General features: G+C 43.2%; 1 protein-coding gene across 2 annotated transcripts in view; it reads left to right on the forward strand.

Moving 5' to 3' along the window:
* GRID2 (glutamate ionotropic receptor delta type subunit 2) overlaps positions 1 to 23,057 on the forward strand; it is a 1,619,892-nt gene that overhangs the window by 1,470,689 nt on the left and 126,146 nt on the right. The window lies entirely within an intron of this gene.

Here is a 23,057-nt window from a genome sequence, read left to right on the forward strand (position 1 = left end):
CAGAGGTGGATCTTGCCAATTTGGTGCCACTTAACCACTTGGCTGGCATGGTCACATCAGGTGCATCCACATCTGATGCAACCTGTCAGGAAGCTCACTGTGCGGCTATAGGAAGAGAATCTTCCTGCAGCTGCTGCTCTCCAGAGGGGCCTCACTGTTCCTCAGCTTCCTGGTTCCCTCCCCTCTGTGCCTGCCTTGCTGCTGATCACTGTTGATGCACTATGTTAAAAAAACAAACAAAAAAAAATGTAAATCCTAAAAAAGCATTTTTTTAAGAAAATGTAGCCAGTTCTCCATCCTTCTGCCAACTAATGTGGCGGAAAGTTGCACGGAGGAGCCGCCAGTAGATGTAACCTCTACCAGCAGCATCACAAATGTTATGCTTGTTTCCCTTTGTCACAATGGCAAAAAAAACACTATCTGTAGTACTGCTGCTGAGAGAGCATGCTGCTGGTGGCTCCTCCTGTCCACGTGTGGGCAGGCCACCGTGCAACAGCACCCTAGGTATTCACCCATGTGACCTATGCCCAGGGTTTACTACCTCTGTTAGCTTATCAAGCATTGTCTAGCACTAGGCTAAAGAACAATGAGGGAAATGTAGCAAACCTTCTAAAGAATGGAGAAATTGCCCTTAGCAGCCAATCAGCTTTTAGATAGCATTTATTAGGTACAGTCTAGAAAATTATAGTTACCTTCCACTTCTCCATTAGAAGGTTTGATACATCTCCAAAAGTGCATTGTATGTCTTTTAGGAACACTATTAATTTATTAGTTAGATATGTGTTGTTGTCACAACCAATGCTTATATTGTTATATTTATCCCTGAAGCCTCTTGAAAGCCATTCTTCACCACTGAAAATACTGTAGCACTTGTTCCCCTCTGAAATACAGTTTCGTAGGCTGGGTTCAAACTTGTCGATATATGGTTCGTACTGCTGATGAATGGATATATCAGCTGGACTATTGTGAAATATCGTTCACAGACATATCACATCGGCTGTGCAGCACTACAGATGCCAATATATCTTGCAGCTATATTGGTACAGCTGCCTATGTCTATGGGTGACCCGCTGACTGATCCATATGTTAGCCACAGAAGTATGCTTATCATACTAGTGTTAATTTTGACAAGGATTTTCAATTTAGTTTTAGTCTTAGTCACTTACTTAGAATTGTAGTTGGCTTATAGTCACATTTTAGTCTTTTTCTTTTGCTTCGTTTTAGTCAAGATTTGGGGCCTAATTCAGAATTGATCGCAGCAGCAAATTTGTTAGCAGTTGAGCAAATCCATGGGGGTCATTCCGACCTGATCGCATTCTGCTGTTTTTCGCAGCGGTGCGATCAGGTCTGATCTGCGCATGTGTGCGGGCCGCAATGCGCAGGTGTGCCGTTGCCTGGCGAGCAGCGACAGATTGAAAGAAGAAAGCATTCGTAGCGGCGAACGCAAGAAGATTGACAGGAAGAGGCCGGCCGGGGGTGTCAACTCACCATTTTCTGGGACTGTCGTTTGCAGGGAGGGATCCTGACGTCAGCTCCAGGAAGGATCATCGCAGTGGGTGAGTAAGTCTTGAGCTGTGCAGAGACTGCACAAACATTTTGCTTGTGCAGCTCTCTGCAAAGCAAATCACACACCTGCACAGCTCTAACCCCCTCCCCTGTAGGCAGCGATTACCTGGTCGCAGCAGTGCAAAAAATAGCCTGCGTGCGACCAGGTCGAAATGACCCCCCATGTGCACTGCAGAAGGTGCAGATATAATTTGTGCAGAGAGAGTTAGATTTGGGTGGGGTGTGTTCAAACTGAAATCTAAATTGCAGTGTAAAAATAAAGCAGCCAGTATTTACCCTGCACGAAAACAAAAAAACCCACCCAAATCTAACTCTCTCTGCAAATGTTGGAGGTCATTCCGAGTCGTTCGCTCGGAAAATTTCTTCGCATCGCAGCGTTTTTCCGCTTAGTGCGCATGCGCAATGTCCGCACTGCGACTGCGCCAAGTAAATTTGCTATGAAGTTTGGATTTTTACTCACGGCTTTTTCTTCGCTCAGGCGATCGTAGTGTGATTGACAGGAAATGGGTGTTACTGGGCGGAAACAGGCCGTTTTATGGGCGTGTGGGAAAAAACGCTACCGTTTCCGGAAAAAACGCGGGAGTGGCTGGAGAAACGGAGGAGTGTCTGGGCGAACGCTGGGTGTGTTTGTGACGTCAAACCAGGAACGACAAGCACTGAACTGATCGCAGATGCCGAGTAAGTCTGAAGCTACTCTGAAACTGCTACGAGATGTGTAATCGCAATATTGCGAATCTTTCGTTCGCAATTTTAAGAAGCTAAGATTCACTCCCAGTAGGCGGCGGCTTAGCGTGTGCAATACTGCTAAAATCGCCTTGCGAGCGAACAACTCGGAATAAGGGCCGTTATATCTGCCACACCTGCAGTGCACATGGGGGGTCATTCCGAGTTGATCGCACGCTGACGATTTTCGATGCACTGCGATCAGGTCTCTACGGCGCATGCATATGCACCACAATGCGCACGCACGTCGTACGGGTACAATGCGGATCGTTGCTGAGCTATGGATTTAACGAAGAATCCATACGCACAGCCGATCACAAGAAGATTGACAGAAAGAGGGCATTTATGGGTGTCAACTGACCATTTTCTGGGAGTGGTAGGGAAAACGCAGGCGTGTCCGGGTGTTTGGAGGGCGGGTGTGTGACGTCAATTGCAGCACCAAAAATACTGAAGCGATCGCAAGGGCTGAGTAAATATTTTTGTACCGCTCGGCTGCACATGCGTTCGCACACTTGCAAAGCAAAAATACACTCTCCCGTGGGCGGCGACAATGCGTTTGCATGGCTGCTAAAAACAGCTAGCGTATAATCAACTCGAAATTAACCCCATAGTTTTGCCCAACTGCTAACAAATTTGCTGCTGCGATCAACTTTGAATTACCCCCTTAGTCAGTGGATCTCGGTTTTCATTTTAGTCTTATTTTGGTCAATGTTTTAGTTATAACTTTTGCAAACAGTTGAATGGTACTGTAATGGATTTTGCCAAAGAACATTTCTCTAAAATTTCCTTGAGAAGTTTGCATACCTTTAACTATGTGTTTAGTAATCTAGGCTCAGTAGGTTGAGAATGTGTGACATGCTGAGTCTGACTTACCGTAGTGCTCTCATATAATATAGACAAATGAATGTCTTAAGTTTGTTAGACAAACAAGTTCAAACCACAATCATATTTCCTTCACAGCAAGTCATATTTTTTTCTGCAAATATTTACAACATATTCACCCAATTTCCAGTGTTTATTTTGACAAATATTTATCATTTAGTTTTAGTCTTAGTCCTTTTTTTTTTGCTTTTAGTTAATATTTAGTCAGTGTATCTAATTTTAGTCTAATTTTAGTCCTGAAAAAAACCGTAGTCAACAAATACGTTTAGTAAAAATTATTGTCAACAAACTTAACACTGCCATACCATCCCTTTAAACTTGGACACTCATGAATTACACAGGTTCAGTGACTGATTAAAAGGTGACATGCATACTCGAAGTCAGCCAGCTACAGCACCTGTGTAGGGTTACCAATCTTCCCACACAATATCCGCTAACCTATTCCTGTCCAAGAACCCATTAATCAATCACCACCCGAGCATATTATCCCAATTCATTATCAACCCATTTGAACATTCTTCAGCCCTTTCAGCTCCCTCAGCTCCCTCAAAGCTCACTTCAAACAGCACCCATTAATATATTCATACATACCCACTTACCCTATCAGCACATTTATTAATCCCCCCCTCCACCACACACACACACACACACACACACACACACACACACACACACACACACACACACACACACATACATACCACACACACATATAGATATACACACACTACACATATACATAAACACACATCAATCAGTACTAATTTACCAGGCTTCTTGCAGCAGCAGCTCCTCATGCAATTCTGGTGTGGGGGGGGGGGGGGGTGGATGGAGGGGGGCAGAGCTAGTGACTGAAAGGCTCTGGATGACCCAAGTGCAAGAGAGGACCAGAGGAGAGGACAGGGGTGGCCACCAAACTGCCTGTATGGCTCCTTTTGGTCTAGGCCAGGAGTCCAGTCCCAATAGTCCTCTCGTGTTTATGTGTATGGTAAGCCTTTGCAGGAACCACCAACAATCACGCCACCACCTGTTGCTGTGGCAAGGCATGTCGGGTGGTTAATTTTGTGTGTATGTGCAATTAATTTGTGTAGAACACTTACCAAATTGTTATATTGGTCTGCCTATCTGGTGGCTGGCAGATCCATCCATACCCAGCCTTAAGGCCCATATACACTTGCCAATAAAATGAGCGACGTCGCTCATTTTCCCCCTCCCTGAGCGACGTCACTCATTTTATCAGCAAGTGTGTATGCCGCCAGCAACGACCGATGCATGGCCCTGGGGGTCGGCAACGATCGTCGCTGTCGCCAGTGCATGCATGCAGGATCTGGATTGTCATCCACGACCAGCATGCAGGGCTAGCGGAGGCGTGACGTCACTGAGCAATATGAGCGGTCATATCGCTCAGTGTGTACAGTCGGCCGCCGACCGGCTGGCCCGGGAGGGGAAACATTAGACTACGTCGCTCACAGAGCGACATCGTCTAATGTGTATGGACCTTTAGTTTTAATCACGTGTGATTGATTGTAGAAGATCATGTTTGTTATCTGTTAAACATTAAACATGCTTTTATGATTAACTGAGTACTTACACATTCAGAGAAACTTCTTTTCAATATTATTGCATTACACTGTTTAGATTGAACATGTATCCCTGGCAATAACTTTTAAGGGGGGTACTGACGGGAGAGATGTGTGCTGAGCGATCTTAACTCAGATCGCTCAGCACACATCTCTACCCCCGCTCAGCACAGCGTGAAGTGCTAAGAGAGGGGGGTATGACGGGGGGGGGGGGCGCTCACTTCACACAGCGCTGAAGTGAGCGACCCGCTAGATTGAGCCTGCATGCAGGCTCAATCTAGCACCGGCAATAGTGATGCGCGGAGCCACGCATCACTATCGCTGGGGGGCATACACACAGCAGATCGTGCTTAAAATCTAAGCAATCTAGTCAGATTGCTTAGATTTTAAACACGTATCTCTCCGTGTGTACCCCCCTTTACCAGTAGGGAAATAATAAATACCAAAAACAAGTAAATTATATTCTTATTCGTTCTGTAAAAATATATTTCCATTTTTTATACTGTTAAATAATAGTCTTTTATGTATAATATTGTTTTTTAGCCAGTTTCTGTTTAACTAGTGGCAGTCTAATGTGAGTGACTTTTAGTAGATGAACCATTTGTTATATTAAGCAATCCTTTATCTCTATCTCTTTGTGCAATAGAATATATACATTTGATTGCAGTGTCTATTTGTACTTGATAGATTCTAGGCTCAGTATTGCATATATATCATATGCTAATATACAATAAATCTGGATACATCATCAGCTTGAATAAATGAAAAAAATATAAAACTGATATTCTGATATTCTGAAATATGTAGACGTTTTATACTTCTACTCAAAATGTAATAGTTTTCTTATTTCACTGATAAGACTAATATATATTATAATACAGTAATTTAACAAAACATACAGAAATGCTAAACTGTGTATATCTATTTTTCCTTTTTTAAGTTATACTGTAGTTATCTGTTTTATGGATACATACTTATTTGTTTTACTTTTGGAATTATTGTTGCTGAAAAGGTAGTCCATTTTTACATTAGTAATTGAGTCCCAAATACTTTTCACTGTATTGCAAATACAGGGTGAGGCAAAAAACCTCCTAGATTTTAAAGGCATGGTAAATGCTATTCAAAATGTTAGTACATAATCTAAAAGTGCATGGAATAGAGTTTATTTTCAATTGGTTTTGAATATGATATCATCCAGACAGTGGACTTTTATAGCAGATTTCCAAAGTTTCGCATCATTCGGTGGGTCAGTTCTGTCATTATCGCTGCAATTTCTTGATGAAGCTCACTTTCATTTGTCAGGCTACGTTAGCAGAATTTGCGTTACTGGGCAGAAAACAATCCTCATCAGCTTCATGAGAGGCATAAACACAGAAAACAGCCCATCTGAAAGCTGGGGTCTACAAACATTGGTGGTCATTCCGAGTTGATCGCTAGCTGCATTTGTTCGCAGCACAGTGATCAGGCTAAAAAACGGCAGTTCTGCGCAAGCGTATGCGGCGCAATGCACACGTGCGACTTATGGGCACAACGAACGATGCAGTTTTGCACAGGGTCTAGCGATGCATTTCAGTTGCACTGGTTGCCGCAGAGTGATTGACATGAAGTGGGCGTTTCTGGGTGGCAACTGACCGTTTTCAGGGAGTGTTCGGAAAAACGCAGGCGTGGCTGGGCGAATGGTGGGCGGGTGTGTGACGTCAAATCCGGAACTGAATAGTCTGAAGTAATCGCAAGCGCTGAGTAGGTTTTGAGCTACTCTGAAACTACACAAAAAAAATTTGCAGGCGCTCTGCGATACAACCGTTCGCACTTCTGCAAAGCTAAAATACACTCCCAGTGGGTGGCGGCATAGCGTTTGAACGGCTGCTAAAAACTGCTAGCGAGCGATCAACTCCGAATGACCTCCATTGACCAAGAACCATTAATGAACTGAAGGCTGCTATACGCCAAGAAATAGCAATATGATATTCAAAACCAATTGAAAATAAACTGTATCTTGTTCAAGTTTAGATTTTGTACTACAATTTTGAATAGCATTTACCATGCCTTTTTTGTTAACCTTCAAAATCTGGCAGGTTTTTTTTTTTTTTAACTCACTCTGTACTTTGGGAGCAGCCACATCTGCCAGTGTTGCAGCAGCTTCTGGTTCAGCATTGGCCATTGGAAAGAGTACAGTCTCAAACAGCACACTGTTACTTTTCATCACATATACCAGAGGCAAACGCAGGATTTCCATGGGGGATTTCCAAACATGTATGTATGCGTGTGTGTGTGTATATACTGCATATGTGTCTGTGTGTGTGTGTGTGTGTGTGTGTATGTATATTATATTATATATTTTTTTATAAAAGTTGAGTACCCCTGCCTTTTTTACCAGATATATATATATATGAATCTTGCAAATGGATCGGCACTCGCCTTACCCCAGGTGGAGTGCTCTGGTGCCTTCTGGAAAATGATAATCCATATAGCAACAACTTCCAATCAGCGGCACTCAGAGACTGGAGAGGTGTGGAAACTTTAAACCATCAAGTGTTTTAATGTGTCTCAAAAACCTGCATTCCTTTTTGAGACACATTAAAACACTTGATGGCTTAAAGTTTCCACGCCTCTCCAGTCTCTGAGTGCCGCTGATTGGAAGTTGTTGCTATATATAAATATATATATATATATATATATATATATATATACACACACATACAAACAGAAAATTCAGCACTCACCATAGCAAGCTCACCCTATGAGTGGTGAGTGCAGACATTGCACCCCGCTTCTGGGGTGGCGAGTGCTGTGGTTTTATATTTGTTTGTATATATATATATATATATATATATATATACAGTAAAAAAGTCAGAGGCACTCAGATTTTATAAAAAAAAGCTATAATGATGCAAAGTTACAGCATACTAATGTGTCAGGGCAATTAATTACAGAGGGCACCTGAGTATCATTTTGAATGTCAGAGGAGTGCCAAACGCCGTATACACACATACAGCATACTTACGAACACAGCATACATACATAAATACACACAAAGTATACATGCAGACAGCATAGATGCATACACACACACACACACACACACACACACACACACACACACACACAGTATACCTGCACACAGCATACATACACACAGTATACAGACACACAGCACACATACGCACACACGGTATACATACACACAGCATGCATACATACATACATACATACATACATACATACATACACACAGCATACATACATACATACACACCAGTGACGTGCAGTGGGTCATAGGCTGGGAAGGCACTGATTGATATATATATCTCAATCAATCAATGCAATACCCATCCCAGCGGTCCCCCTCTCTCATCTGCATGTCCGGGACAGTGTAGGCGCTGCTGCTGACTGGCTCCACCGCTGCTCACTGTCGGGACCCGCTAGACCACTGCTCACCGCCGGAACCCGCTCCACCGATACTCACCGCCGGGACCCGCTCCACCGCCGGGACCCACAGAATATGTGTCATAAGTATCATCTTTGTATTATTAAATAATTAATCACATTGGAGGCACTGCCTCCCCTGCTGCATGTCCCTGATACACACAGTATACATGCACACAGCATACATACACACATACATACACAGTATACATGCAAACAGCCTGCATACATACATACATACATACATACATATGCACACAGTATACATGCACACAGCATACATACATACATACATACATACGCATAGCATACATACATACACACAGTATACATACACACAGCATGCATGCATACATACATACATACATACATACACACATACATACATACATACATAGTATACATGCACACTGCATACATACCACAAACATACACACACAGTACACATGGACACAGCACACATACACACACACAATATACATGCGCATAGCACACATACACACACACACACACACAGTATACATGCACACTGCATACATACATGTTATGTTAGTGCATTAGAATGCTTAATATTTGTAGACACTCCCTTACTATTATGTATAAGCCTGAATCTTCAGTGATGGCCCCTAGGACCAGAGGGATGCTGGGAAGTGGGTGGTCCAGTGTGCAGTGTGTCTGGAGTTGGTGATGGAATAAAACAGCACAGAAGTGAACTCACATGTCTCTGTATCCTTATGACTGGATTTACAAACATATGAACAAAACATGGTGTCAGAAGAAGTTTAACTTGGACTGCTAGTGCTCTCAGAGTGTGAAAGAATCCTGCAGCAGTCTGTAAGGCTGTGACACTCAGTGTCTGCAAAGCCTGCCATGTGCTCCTCTCTTCAAACAGTGAGTAACCATGGATAAACTGGCTCCTCCAACCGGCATGCTGATGTCTGGTAACTTGTCTGAAAACTGGAAAAGATTTTAGCAAAGGTTTAATATATATCTTGCTGCATGTGGAGCTGATACAGAGGCTGACAAAACTAAGGCATCCATTTTCCTCCATGTGATAGGAGAGGATGTGCTGGACATTTATAATAGTTTACAGTTTGATGAGGGGCAGAATATGGTGCTATCTTTTATAATGCAAAAGTTTGAAGATTACTTTGTGCCAAGGAAAAATGTGACATATGAAAGATATGTTTTTCACATGTGATCAGAAGTCTGGAGATAGATTTGATCAGTATGTTACAGAGCTGCAATCACTCAGTAAAACCTGCGAGTTAGATGATTTAAAGGATTCACTGATTAGAGATCGTATTGTCTGTGGAATACCTGATAATGGACTCAGAGAGAGACTGCTGAGAGAGCAAGACCTACCACTAGATAAGGCAGTGACTATGTGCAGGTCTGCAGAAATAACTAGATTTCAAGCCAAAACATTACACAAGGAAGTTGATGGTGCTGTACATGTAGTGCAGAAAACAGAGCCAAGCAAACCTACATTCTCAAGAATGATGCTTTCTAAGCCACAGTCTAATAAGGAAATTTGTAGTAGATATGGAAATGCTCACAATCCTAAAATGTGCCCTGCTTATGGTAAAACCTGCATGAAATGTGGTAGACTAAATCACTTTGCCAAATGCTGTAAAATGAAAAGTGAAAAAACCAAAGTGCATGCTGTTAAACAGAGGAATTCTTTGTGGATTGCATTGAACTTTGCAGTGCAGATAAGAAAGAATGGATTGTCCCTTTAACTGTGAATGAGATTGTCATTCCCTTTAAGCTTGATACTGGCGCGCAGGTGAATTTAATATCATTTCAAGACTATAAGACTTTTAGAGTAAAACCTAAAATTCATCCAGCCAAAGTGAAAGTTACAGAGTAAACTGGGGAGGAAATTCCTGTGAAAGGTACATGCTTAGTGACACTGAAATATAAGGGACAACAGTTTAAAACATCTCTACTGATTGTGGATAAAAATGTGCAACCGATTCTAGGATTATGTTCCTGTGAGAAACTAAGCTTGCTAAAGAAAGTTTTTATGGTGACATCACAAGTAGAAGATGACTGCAAATCGATGTTTACAGAATACAGAGACTTGTTTGAAGGTCTAGGTTGTTTGCCTGGAGAGCATAAAATAAATATAGACACGCAAGTTTCTTCAGTGATACACCCCTGTAGAAAAGTGCAGTTTGCGCTGAGAGAAAAACTGAAACAAGAGTTAAATTGCATGGAAGCCTTGGGTGTGATACAGAAAGTTGATGAGCCTACTGAATGGGTAAGCTCCTTAGTAATTGTTGAAAAGAAAAATGGACAACTCAGAATATGTCTAGACCCCATAGATTTAAACAAAGCTATTAAACGAGAACATTTCAAACTACCAACCAGAGATGAAATCATGTCGCAATTTGTGGGAGCAAAATGGTTCAGTAAATTGGACGCATCTTCAGGATTCTGGCAAATGAAGCTAGATGAGGCCAGCTCAAAGCTTTGTACATTTAATACACCAGAAGGTCGATACAGATTTCTTCGACTACCATATGGAATATTGTCTGCTCCAGAAGTATATCACAAAAAGATACACATGATTTTTGAACATATTCCAGGCGTTGAAACAATGATGGATGACATTATTGTCTGGGGATCGACAAAGGAAGAACATGATTCTAGATTGAGACAAGTAATGGAACTTGTCAAGAAAGTGAATCTAAAGCTAAACAAGGACAAATGTGAATTTGGCATGAATACACTTACCTTTATGGGTGACGTGGTCTCGGATCAAGGTGTAAAACCAGACCCAAGGAAAATATCAGCCATAGTGAACATGGAACGTCCTAACAATAAAGACGACATCAGAAGATTCCTAGGAATGATTACTTACTTAGGAAAGTTTATTTCGCAACTCTCTGAACGAACAGCCTCTCTTAGATGGTTGTTGGACAAAGATAACGAGTGGATGCGGTCACATGAACAAGAAAGTTGGCACAACTTGAAACAGATCATTACAGAGCAACCAGTGCTAAAATTCTTTGATCCTGCGAAAAGAATAAGAATTTCAGCAGATGCTTCGCAATTTGGCTTAGGCTCAGTGTTGTTACAAGAGCATGAGGATACATGGCAACCAGTAATCTATGCATCAAGAGCACTGACAAGTGCTGAAACAAGGTATGCTCAGATAGAAAAAGAACTTCTAGCGATCACATATGCATGTGAGCGATTTCATCAGTTTGTGTATGGTCAAACATTTACAGTGGAAACTGACCACAAGCCATTGGTAGCTATCATGACTAAATCATTACATGACTGTCCCATGAGAATTCAACGAATGCTTATCAGACTACAGAAATATGATGTGCACTTGCTGTACTGTCCCAGTAAATACATGTACATTGCTGATACACTTTCTCGTGCTGTGGACAAAAGTGAAGGTTCCAAAAGTCTGATGGATGAAGAGATAGAAGCCTATGTTAATTTGATCATAGCTTCTTTACCAGTGTCTCTTGCAAGACAAGAACAGATTAGGAAAGAAACTGAGACAGATGACAGTGTGAAAGATATCATTCTGAAAGGTTGGCCTGCAGAAAAAAATGGGTGCCCACTGTTTATTCATGATTATTGGATGTACCGCAGTGACCTTACAGTTGTCGATGGTATTATTTACAAAGGCAATAGGTTTGCCATACCTGCATGACTAAGAAAAACTATGCTGTGCAAGATACATGAAGGCCACTTAGGAGAAGAAAAATGTAAGCGGAGGCATGTGAAGTTATGTATTGGCCAAGAATGAACCAAGACATAGCACAGACTACAGCTACATGTGAATTATGTCTTACATATAGACCGAAACAACTAGTCAAGCCACTGAGTCCTCATGCAGTGCCAGAGAGACCGTACCAGAAAGTTGGCGCAGATTTGTTTGATTGTAATGGGAAAACGTACATTGTCGTGACTGATTATTACTTTAACTACCCTGAGGTGAGACACTACATACAACTACTAGTAAAGCTGTAATCAATTGCATGAAGTCAATCTTTGCAAGGCATGGTGTTCCTATGGAAGTATTCACTGACTATGGTCCTCAGTTTTCCAGTGCTGAATTTAGACAATTTGCTGATGAGTGGGAATTTGTCCATACTATGTCAAGTCCCCACTATCCACGCTCAAATGGGTTGGTGGAAAGTTCAGTAAAAAGCTCAAGAAGGTAAAGAAGATTTCTACAAAAGTTTTTTAATCTACCACAGTACACCTTTACAGAATGGACTTTCTCCTGCACAAATGCTGATGGGAAGGAGGATTAGAGCAAATCTCCCGATACATGATGAACTGCTTAATACACATAACTCAGCGTTGGTCAGACTGAGTAAGGAACGTCAACAGGCGAAACAGAAACTGTTCCATGACAGGCAAGCAAAAAGCTTATCTGATCTAAAATCGGGTGACCAAGTCCGTCTCAGAGATCACGAGAAAGGTATTTGGGTGCAGAAAGGCATTGTGTATTAAGTAGCACCAAGATCTTATACTATACGTACAGAGCGTGGAACGGAAGTAAGAAGAAATCGGGTAGATTTAAGATCTCAACCTAACCATAATGAAGACAACATGACTGAAGAATACCCTTCATCTGACATGTATGATGATCCTGATAATGGTGAACAAACCACAATTCTAGAAAGGTCCAACATGGTCGATGAAACACAGACTGTGTATGAAAGACCCAAAAGGGAAATATGCAGACCTGAGAGACTCATTGAAACATTGTTAATTGTTGCATTGATGCATACAGGGTTTATCTTTAAAGATAAGATGATGTTATGTTAGTGCATTAGAATGCTTAATATTTGTAGACACTCCCTTACTAATATGTATAAGCCTGAATCTTCAGTGATGGTCCCTAGGACCAGAGAGACGCTGGGAAGTGGGTGGTCCAGTGTGCAGTGTGTCTGGAGTTGGTGATGGAATAAACAGCACAGCAGTGAACTCACATGTCTCTGTATCCTTATGACTGGATTTACAAACATATGAACAAAACAATACATACATACATACATATACACAGTATACATGCATACAGCATGCATACATACATACATAGTATGCATCAAACTGCATACATGCACAAACAGTATACATGCATACATACCACACACACACACACACACACACACACACATGCTACTCACACTGCTGCAGTTACGGTAACAGCATGTAGCTCTCCCAACCAGCATATTTTATTACAGACCACCGGCATCTCCTTCACCCCCGAGATATTTGACACGCACCTGGAGTCAGTGATAGCATCATACAGCTACTGCCCAGCCTGTCCAGTGCCCTCACCGGGCTCTGTCTCTCTCAATACCCCCATATACTGCCTGAGAGGAGCTGCGCGCTATCGCTGCAGCTCCCACTAAAGCCACCCAGCAGCAAACTTCTCTCACTGGTAGTGTAAGGAGGGAGCTATTGCTGCAGCCGTGTGGGTGCAGTCTGCCTGTGCTCCTCCTTACTGCATAGTATACACACACACACAAAACATCAGTTAACAGCGCAGATGGATTGACGGCCGGGGGTGGGGTTCTAGGTACTCGTAAACCCCCCCCTCCCCAGTGGCTTAACTAGGGGCCCACAGCCCCTGCGATCACTTGGAGGCGCGCAGGGCTTCGGGGCACCCTAGCCGCCGCCACTGATTTTTGCTGGGAAGGAGGGACACGGAGGGCACAGCGAGCGCCTCTCCTGTGTGTCCTTCCTGGGTCTCCGGCGGCAGCGGCGTGTCTGTTAAATGAAGTGCCCGGCAGACACGCCGCTGCCGCCGGAGACGCAGGAGGGACACACAGGAGAGGCGCGTACTGTGCCCTCCGTGTCCCTCCTTCTCGAATCACACAGCAGCTGGGCAGCCCAGGGGGGAGGGGAAGGGGGATTGTGTGTGTACCTGGCACTGGGGGAGCATATTTAGCACTGGGGGGGCATATTTGGCACTGGGGATGGACATATTTGGCACTGGGGATGGGCATATTTGGCACTGGGGATGAGCATATTTGGCACTTGGGGAGGGCATATTTGGTACTGGGGGGCATATCTGGCACTGAGGGGGCATATCTGGCACTGAGGGGGCATATCTGGCACTGAGGGGGCATGTTTGGTACTGGGGGAGCATATTTGGCACTGGGGGGTATATGTATACCTGTCACTGTGGGGGAATATCTGGCACTGGGGGCATATGTGGCACTGGAAGCACAGCCCTAGCAACAAGCATTACCCCATGGATACAAGCACAACACCCAGCACATGAAATCCCTGGCAACAAACATTACCCCCTAGCAACGAGCATGACACCAAGTGCATGAATCCCCTGGCAACCAATATTACCCCCTGGCAACAAGCTTGAAACCCAGCACATGATACCTCTGGCATCAAGCATAACACCTACCGCATGAAACCCCTGGCAACGAGCATGACACCCTGAGCATGAAAACCCCTGGCACCGTGCATGGAACCAAGAGCATGAAACCCCTGGCAACGAGCAGGTAATTTAAAAGTAATTAGAAGCTTTGCTGTAGGACTTAGGGGGACATTTACTAAGCAGTGATAAAAGCGGAGAAGTGAGCCAGTGGAGAAATTTCCCCATCAACCAATCAGCAGCTCTGTATAATTTTATAGTATGCAAATTATAGATGTTACTTCAGTGCTGATTGGTTGCCATGGCCACTTCTTTACTGGCTCACTTCTCCACTCCACTCACTACTTAGTAAATGTCCCCCTTAATGTGTAACGGGCATTGTGGTGTGTGGCATAATGTATCACGGATATTGTGGTGTGTCATAATGTGTCACAGGCATTACGGTGTGTGGCATACTATATCACGGGCATTGTGGTATGCAGAATAATGTCTTTGGGGCATGGCAGTGTGTGGCATAATGTATAACGGGCATTGCGGTGTGTGGCATAGGGTATAACGGGCATTGCGGTATGTGTCACAGGCATTACAGTGTGTGGTATACTATAGCATGGGCATTGTGGTATAATGTCTCAGGGGCATTGCAGTGTGTGGCATAATCTATAACGGGCATTGCGGTGTGTGGCATAGGGTATAACAGGCAATGCGGTATGTGTCACCAGCATTACGGTGTGTGGTATACAATATCACGGGCATTGTGGTATGTGGTATAATGTCTCAGGGTCATTGCAGTGTTTGGCATAATGTATCACAGACATTGCAGTGTGTGGCATAATGTATCACGGACATTGCGGGGTGTGTTATTATGTGTCACAAGCATTGTATGTGCTATAATGTATCAGGGGCATTGCAGTGTGTAGCATAATGTATAACGGGCATTGCGATTCCTATCATAATGTGTCACAGGCATTACGGAGTGTGGCATAATGTGTTGGGGGCATTATGGTGTGTGGCATAATGTGTCATGGGCATTATTGTGTGTGGCATAATGTCTAAGGACCATTGCAGTATGTGGCATAATGTATACTGGGCATTACTGTGAGGAGGAAAAATGACAAATAATGTAAGGATTATTTTTTTCCCTGTGGAAAACCACACCCATTTCAACAAGGCCACACCCCTTTTGCAAGTGCGCGCAGATTTATCGCTTTACTGGTGCCAATTATGGGGGGGCCCCAGAGAATTTTTTGGCTTGGGGAGAAAAATTTCTAGTTACGCCACTGACCCCCCCCGCGCGTGTGTGCATATGTATACAGCAGACGCTTTCATAGCACTCATCATCTAAAGAATCATAGATGCAGCTATTAAAATTAAGTGGGTGACAAGAAAATGTACCAAATATACTTAAACCCCAACTAATAGACATTCTCAATTATTCAGGATGCAAACTGGAACTGTAATTCATACTCATTAAAATACTTAAATTATGGTCATGTCATAATAAGAGTTATCACATTATAATATACATATATATTGGTAGATGCTCATTTAGCATAGTGATATCATTCAGGTGCTAATAATTCTATGATTATGTGGAATTTATATCTGGTTACGGTTATCATTCAGGGTGCTGGGGGAAACAAATGCCTTTTTTCACATTATAATATAGTAATATATATTTGAAAAAAATCAGATATTTATCAATATTATATTTAAGTAATATAAGTATATAAAAGCAATGTACTATATAAACAGTAGGTGATATATTTTTACTTGTTACACTACTAGCCAAAATTCATTCAGTTCTTTTCAAAAGTAACTACCAGGATAAAAATAAAATAACATGAGTGTTCAGTTAATTTATCATGACTACTAATTCCTGTCCAAAGTAGTAGTCGGGAGGGGGTGCAAAGGTACCAACCTTAACATATAAACAGTCTCGAAGCTGTGAATGAGCGGAGGCTCCAGTCATTCACAGGACAGGCCATCTAGTGTAGATATCTACATATGTGACTCCTGATGGCACTTTGTCTTTCTGTTTACTGTAGCGAGTGTGGTCAGCATAGTGCACAGCAGGGGAGTGCAGTCAAGGGAGGCAGGGGAGGCAGTGCCTCCCCTGTGATTAATTATTAAAATAATACAAAGAAGATACTTATGACACACATTCTGTGTCATAAATATCTTCTTTATTTTATTAAAATAATTTTAACTCCTTAAATTAGTTTGGGAGGCACAGATAGCAGTGCCTCCGGTAGACAATGGGAACGAGGGATAGAGCAGGGGGAGGGGCCAAGCACTGGGCTGTAAAAGCACATCTACAAGTGCCTCGCTGACAGGGACACCACCCCCATGTCAACAAGGCAGCTGTTATTGGACAGCGGATCCAGTGCTGGATCCGCTGTCCAATGACCCATACACTGTGCGACGGGCGGAAGTGGCGGCAGGTCCTGGTGGTGAGCAGCGGTGGAGATGGCCCCAGCGGTGAGCAGCGGTGGAGCAGGTCCTGGTGGTGGAGCGGGTCCCGGCGGTGAGCAGCGGTGGAGCGGGTCCGGCTGGTGAGCAGCGGTGGAGTGGGTCCCGGCAGTGAGCAGCGGTGGAGCGGGTCCCGGTGGTGAGCAGTGGTGGAGCCAGTCAGCAGCAGCGCCTACACTGTCCTGGACACGCAGGTGAGAGAGGGGGACTGCTGGGATGGGTATTGCATTGATTGATATACATATCAATCAGTGCCTCCCCAGCCTATGACCTCACTGCACGTCACTGATGCACAGGGCACACATGATCAGGTCTGCTCCTCCCGGCTTTATTGCCAAGCCTCGGACCACCCTCCAGCTAAAACTGTTTTGCAGCGTAGAACAAGAAAGTGCTGCAGTGCCCACTAGAGACTCAGAGGGAGACAGTTCACTGATTCACGTCCCTTTTCTACTGCTTGGTGCACATCAGCCTTCTTTGTACCTTCAGAAGACTGCCTGGGCAGCTGCCATGCTCCCACCAGTGCCTCCCTTGTGACATCACTGATGAGGAGGATGGACTGCTGCTGCTAATGATGATTATTTAATGGGTGGTGGTCTCTCACTGCTCAGCACCAGAGTGATTGATGGGGCCCAAACATCAGGCAGAAATTGGGGCAATTCCCTGTCATGCCGAGTCATGGTTGGGGGCTCAGAGAAATTCAACATGTTAGATTCCCCAGACTACCCAATTCCAACCAAAAAAATGATTGGGATACTCTGGTCAGGTATATTTAACATGCTGTTTTTCCCCGATCAACCAGCGGATCAGCGATCATCAATATCCACCGATCAGCAGATCAGATCATCAGAACTGGGAGATCGATGACATAGCTATATTGCCCACATGACAATCAGAATACAGACTCAGGGGTCTATTTACTAAGTCTTGGAGAGTTAAAAAGTGGTGAGAGATTAAGTAGCAGCCAATCAGCTCCTAACTGCTATGTTTCCGGCTTTGTTTGAAAAATGACAGCTAGGAGCTGATTGGTTGGCACTTTATCTCCATCCACTTTATCTCTCTCAAATGCTTAGTACATCTGCCCCTAAGTCTCTTAATGAGTAAATTATGGTAAGGGAGATATTTATCAAAGCTTAAAAAGAGATAAAGTTAAGGGCGATAAAGTGCATTACCATCCAATTAGGTTCTGTGAATTTACAGGCTGTGCTTGAATATTGTCAGGAGCAGCTTGGTTGATACTTTATATCTTTCCAAGCTTTGATAAATAACCTACAATTTGTGCTATATTGTACAGATAATTTTGGTGACAGTGACACAGTGGGCCCCGAGGGGTAGTGAGCTGAAATTTGCATTTCATTACTTTAGTCTCATATAGGGGGTCATTCCGAGTTGATTGCTAGCTGCCGTTGTTTGCAGCACAGCGATCAGGTTAAAAAACGTCTTTTCTGTGCATGCGTGTGCACCGCAATGCGCACGCGCGTCGTATGGGTACAAAGCCCGTTGTTGTTTTGCACAGGTTCTAGCGAAGTTTTCAGTCGCACTGATGGCCGCAAGAAGATTGACAGGAAGGGGGCGTTTCTGGGTGTCAACTGACCGTTTTCAGGGAGTGGTAGGGAAAACGCAGGCATGACCAGGCGTTTACAGGGTGGGTATCTGACATCAATTCCGGGACCTCCGGCTGTGTGAATGGATTTGTCGCTAGAAGCATTGCACAGCCACGATGCTGTTTGTACCCGTACGATGCACGTGCGCATTGCGGTGCATGCGCAGTTTTGCCGTTTTTTACCTGATCGCTGCGCTGCAAAAATCGGCAACGTGCTATCATCTCGGAATGACCCCCATTGTCTGGTTTAGGTGCTTTGCATGCCGAAACCTTACTGTAATGGGCGCGATAACGGGGGGCATTTGAAGATCTCACCTTTATCTCCTGCCACTTTAGACAGGAGATAGGGGGTGCAATAAGATTTGAATTCCCCCCAATAAGCATACTAAAGGGTACTATGCTATAAAACTTCTGTTTGTCCAGCAACAACTTCAGCTTGATATTACTCATTTTATTCAAATAACTTTGCATCACTAAGGCTTACGGACCCCATACATCAACATATTCTCACAATTTCCTGATCCCTGACACCTGGGAATATTCAACTATTCTATTTTTGGTTGGTATCTGCAAATCCACTTACTCTAATGTGTACATATTAGGAGTGTGTGTGGCTCAGTGTTGGGATTTGGACAGTTAACGTATGTGTACCAGTGGAGTAGTACACCCTGTGTGAGTAGTGCATCAACTGTGGTACAGGTTTCTCCCAGCAGACTGTTGTTATTATGTCTGCATATGCACAATTGTTTGTTGTTATACAGTTTGTTTGTATGATAATGTTATGCACCTTATATCCTATTTTTACTACTAATAATAATAATAATAATAATAATAATAATAAATAAATGGTTTTCAGACATAATTTGATGGTTGATGGAGAATGATCATGCATGGTAGTTTATTTCATAAATGGAGAGTGGAATGAGAGAAGTCATTCAGTCAGTTGTTATCAGAGACAAGTAAAAGCAGGTCTGAGGTAGAGCTAAGATGTCATGTGGCAAATGATGCTTGAGATATATGAAGCGGTGGTGATGTTCGGGCCCTTGTGGTTGAGAGTAAGTAATCTAGATTTGATTCTAAAGCAAATGGGGAGTTGCAGAATGGTACAGTGGATATGGAGTTGTGAGAAAGGAAAATACACCTGGATGAGAGTGGGTACCAGGGACACATACATCACCATGGTAATGGCTGGTCCATGTGCCTCTTCTTCTCTTACTCACTGCTTTCCCGTCACCCACTGCATTTCTCTATTTCCCTCAACTTCACCCTGTCACCCACTCTACCTCTCCCTGTCACCAACTATCTATATCCATCCTCCTCAGCATCCCTGTCACCATTTTCTTTGCCTCTCCCTTGTGATAAAGTGGTGCACTACAGGCATATTATGAACTTAGCGTGAGGCTAAGATAGGGGCCCAAGAATTGCACCTAGGCCCATCACTCGCTGGTTCCGCTGACAGTCATTTTTATTTATAATGTTCTACAATATGTTATGCTTTTACATAATTGCAGACATCTTTATAAAGATATTAAAAAAGTAAATTGCCAAATAAAGATGCTAACACTATTTTGCATAACTCATGTACCTTAAATTGTTTCCTGTAACATCGCCCATGATTATTTACTATTAACATTTTTGCGCATCAGAAACAAATTTCTGCTTACTCATTTTAATGACTGGAGGGAACTTTGTCCCCTTCATTCCTAAAATGTAGTATCACTCTATTCCTGTTCCTAAATCAGCTCATGAGTTGAATGAATAATCAGCAGCTGTTCATTAGACTGGGTTAGATACCACTAAAGCTGGGGCACAATGATCATTAGCAGTATACTCTTGCAAAAAGGGTGACCAACAGCAGGTTTTGCCAGGCTAGGGTGGGTCACACTACAGCAGTCAGACCATTTTCTTAGTGTGCACCAGCCTGTCAAACATTCTTATGGGAATCTGACCCAATAAACATTTGCACACCAAGGACTAGCCAGCCCATTACTAAATTGCACTGTGGCTTTTCTTGGCTTCCCTACAGATGGGTCCACATTTATCTTGGCGTCTTTGCTGCGCCTAGGCACACCATGGTTTATTAACATAAACCCTTCATCTATTGTTCTCAGCTGCAATACAATACAGAGAACAATACATCAAGGGATTAAATCATTATAGCAGGGGATTAAGGGGTCTATTTACTAAACCTTGGATGGAGATAAAGTCGCTGGATATAAAGTACCAGCCAATCGGCTCCTAACTGTTCTTTTTCAAACACAGCCTGTGGCATGGCAGTTAAGAGATGATTGGCTGGTACTTTATCTCCAGCGACTTTATCTCCATCCAAGGCTTAGTAAATAGACCCCTATGTCTGACTGACCTGGCTCAGTTAATCCTATTAAAGGCCAAGATAAACATGGACCCATCTGTACCTCAAGGAACAGTCAGTCCATTACTGAATAGCATTGGGGTTTTACCTACTACAATGGTGTCAGGATAATTGTCAAAAGTAAAAAAAGGATTAAATACAATTGTGAAACAACACGTCCCAGCAAGCCCTGTCAGGCACTGACTGCTTGGAAATGCTAACCCTTATGTAAGTACAAGTACCAACATACCCATGGTTATTACAGGCTGCTAAATCATGGAACTTGTGGTACCTGAAGTGCAAGCTGCTTTGACATCCAGTGCCCATATGAACGTGTATTTCCATAAGAGTATCTAAAAAAAATAAAAGTACACAAACTGCACAAAAAAACTTTTAATCAAAATCAAACAGCTCCGAACCCCTTATTTATTATATAACTATATCAATAAGGAATCTTTTTTCCACAGTGACATAAAATGTGAAACCCATGTAAGATGTACATAACTTGCTACTAACAGAGCCCTCACAGTGTGTACCTGGAACATGCGTTCCCCCGATTCACCTATACATGCACGATACTGCACAACTACTACTTGCTACTGAAATTTTAACCAGACATTCTTTGCATGAGCAGTGCAGCATAATGCGTGGTTAGATGGTGCTCTGTAACAGCAGTCATTTTCCACAGATCAAGATGCTATGGCACATTGAAAGTACAGAAGCTGTTCCTACCAGGAACGTGTGGTGAGGTAAATGGCTCAGGAGGCACTGGCTAGTACCAGAGCCAGATTTACACACAATATATGAGCCTAAGGGTGCATGTGGGCATTATACACAGTTGCAGCCATAGGTGTTTTTCGATAATAGGTGCAGTGTGTGCGGTACACACGGGCCCCTGGGCCCAGGGGGGCCCATACTGCACACACTGCACCCATATATTATACTTACCACTCCGGAGTCCTGCGGCATCCACACTCCAGTGCAGGCATAAATCAGTCAGAAAATGGCTGCTGCTGCCATTTCCGAGTGATTTGCGCATGCGCACTGGAGATGTCCCCAGGAACATGGCGCCTGTGCATGCACAGTAGATTCCGGCATTATGACCAGGGTATACTTGCTGCCTGAGTGGAGGAGGCCCGCGACGGAGGCTGCACGCAGGTCCCCTCCTCTCTTAAACCGCCCCTGTGTGCAGCAGTATAAACTCCTGGAAATTTTGTGAGTTTTGATCAGAGATGTGCGGAAAAGATAGGCACTGCCTCCCGTGTCATAGACTTTTTACTCCAGAGTTTTTTTACTATAAAAATTATTAAAAGAATTTAATAATAACATATTCTTTATATATTTCATATACTTTATACAGTCAAAACTCGGGTCCAAATGTTAATATGACAGGAAAGACTCTGCCTCACCCCACCGCACATCACTGGTTCCTACTATATAGAGCTATGTTAGAATTGTAAGCTAGGTACAGGTCAGTAAATCTATATCTTACTGTATTTAAAATATATAAGGCGCCCATAACTTTATTGTGATTACATAAACCTTTCTTAAGCTAGCTTATCACTAAAATAAATTAACACAACACTGAAATAAAGACACGGACACGGTAGCTGGAGTTAAAGGTCAGACAATATTTATTGATCGCTGACCAACTCTTTAAACTATAATTGTAATTGAAATGGAATTAATTTAGATTGTAAAATTAAATTTAGATTGAAGGATGGCAAAGGAAAAGTCGCTACCAGACACCAGCTCCAGTCACCTAGATGAAAACCACCAAACCAAGGAGGGGAGTACCCAAACCCCGCCTCCTTCCTGCATAACCCGCATTGTGCTGGCCTCACCACTCTTTTCTCTGGCAAACATTCGGTTCCCGCAGGGGAACGTCTAAATGTCCAACCGCAAGAGAAGGACACACCTGCCGTCCTTCTAAAGAGGGTGCCCCACAATGACCACTTATGCCTGTTTAACCGCTGGTTGGTAGCGACTTCCCGCCAATCTGGCTGTCAATAGCCAACTGAATAGAAACCAACAAATCAAAAGTCAATCAGGGCGGGCGGGAGGGCGTCCGATAAAACTGGC

This window comes from Pseudophryne corroboree, chromosome 1 (genome assembly GCF_028390025.1).
Source record: "Pseudophryne corroboree isolate aPseCor3 chromosome 1, aPseCor3.hap2, whole genome shotgun sequence".
Lineage (NCBI taxonomy): Eukaryota > Metazoa > Chordata > Amphibia > Anura > Myobatrachidae > Pseudophryne > Pseudophryne corroboree.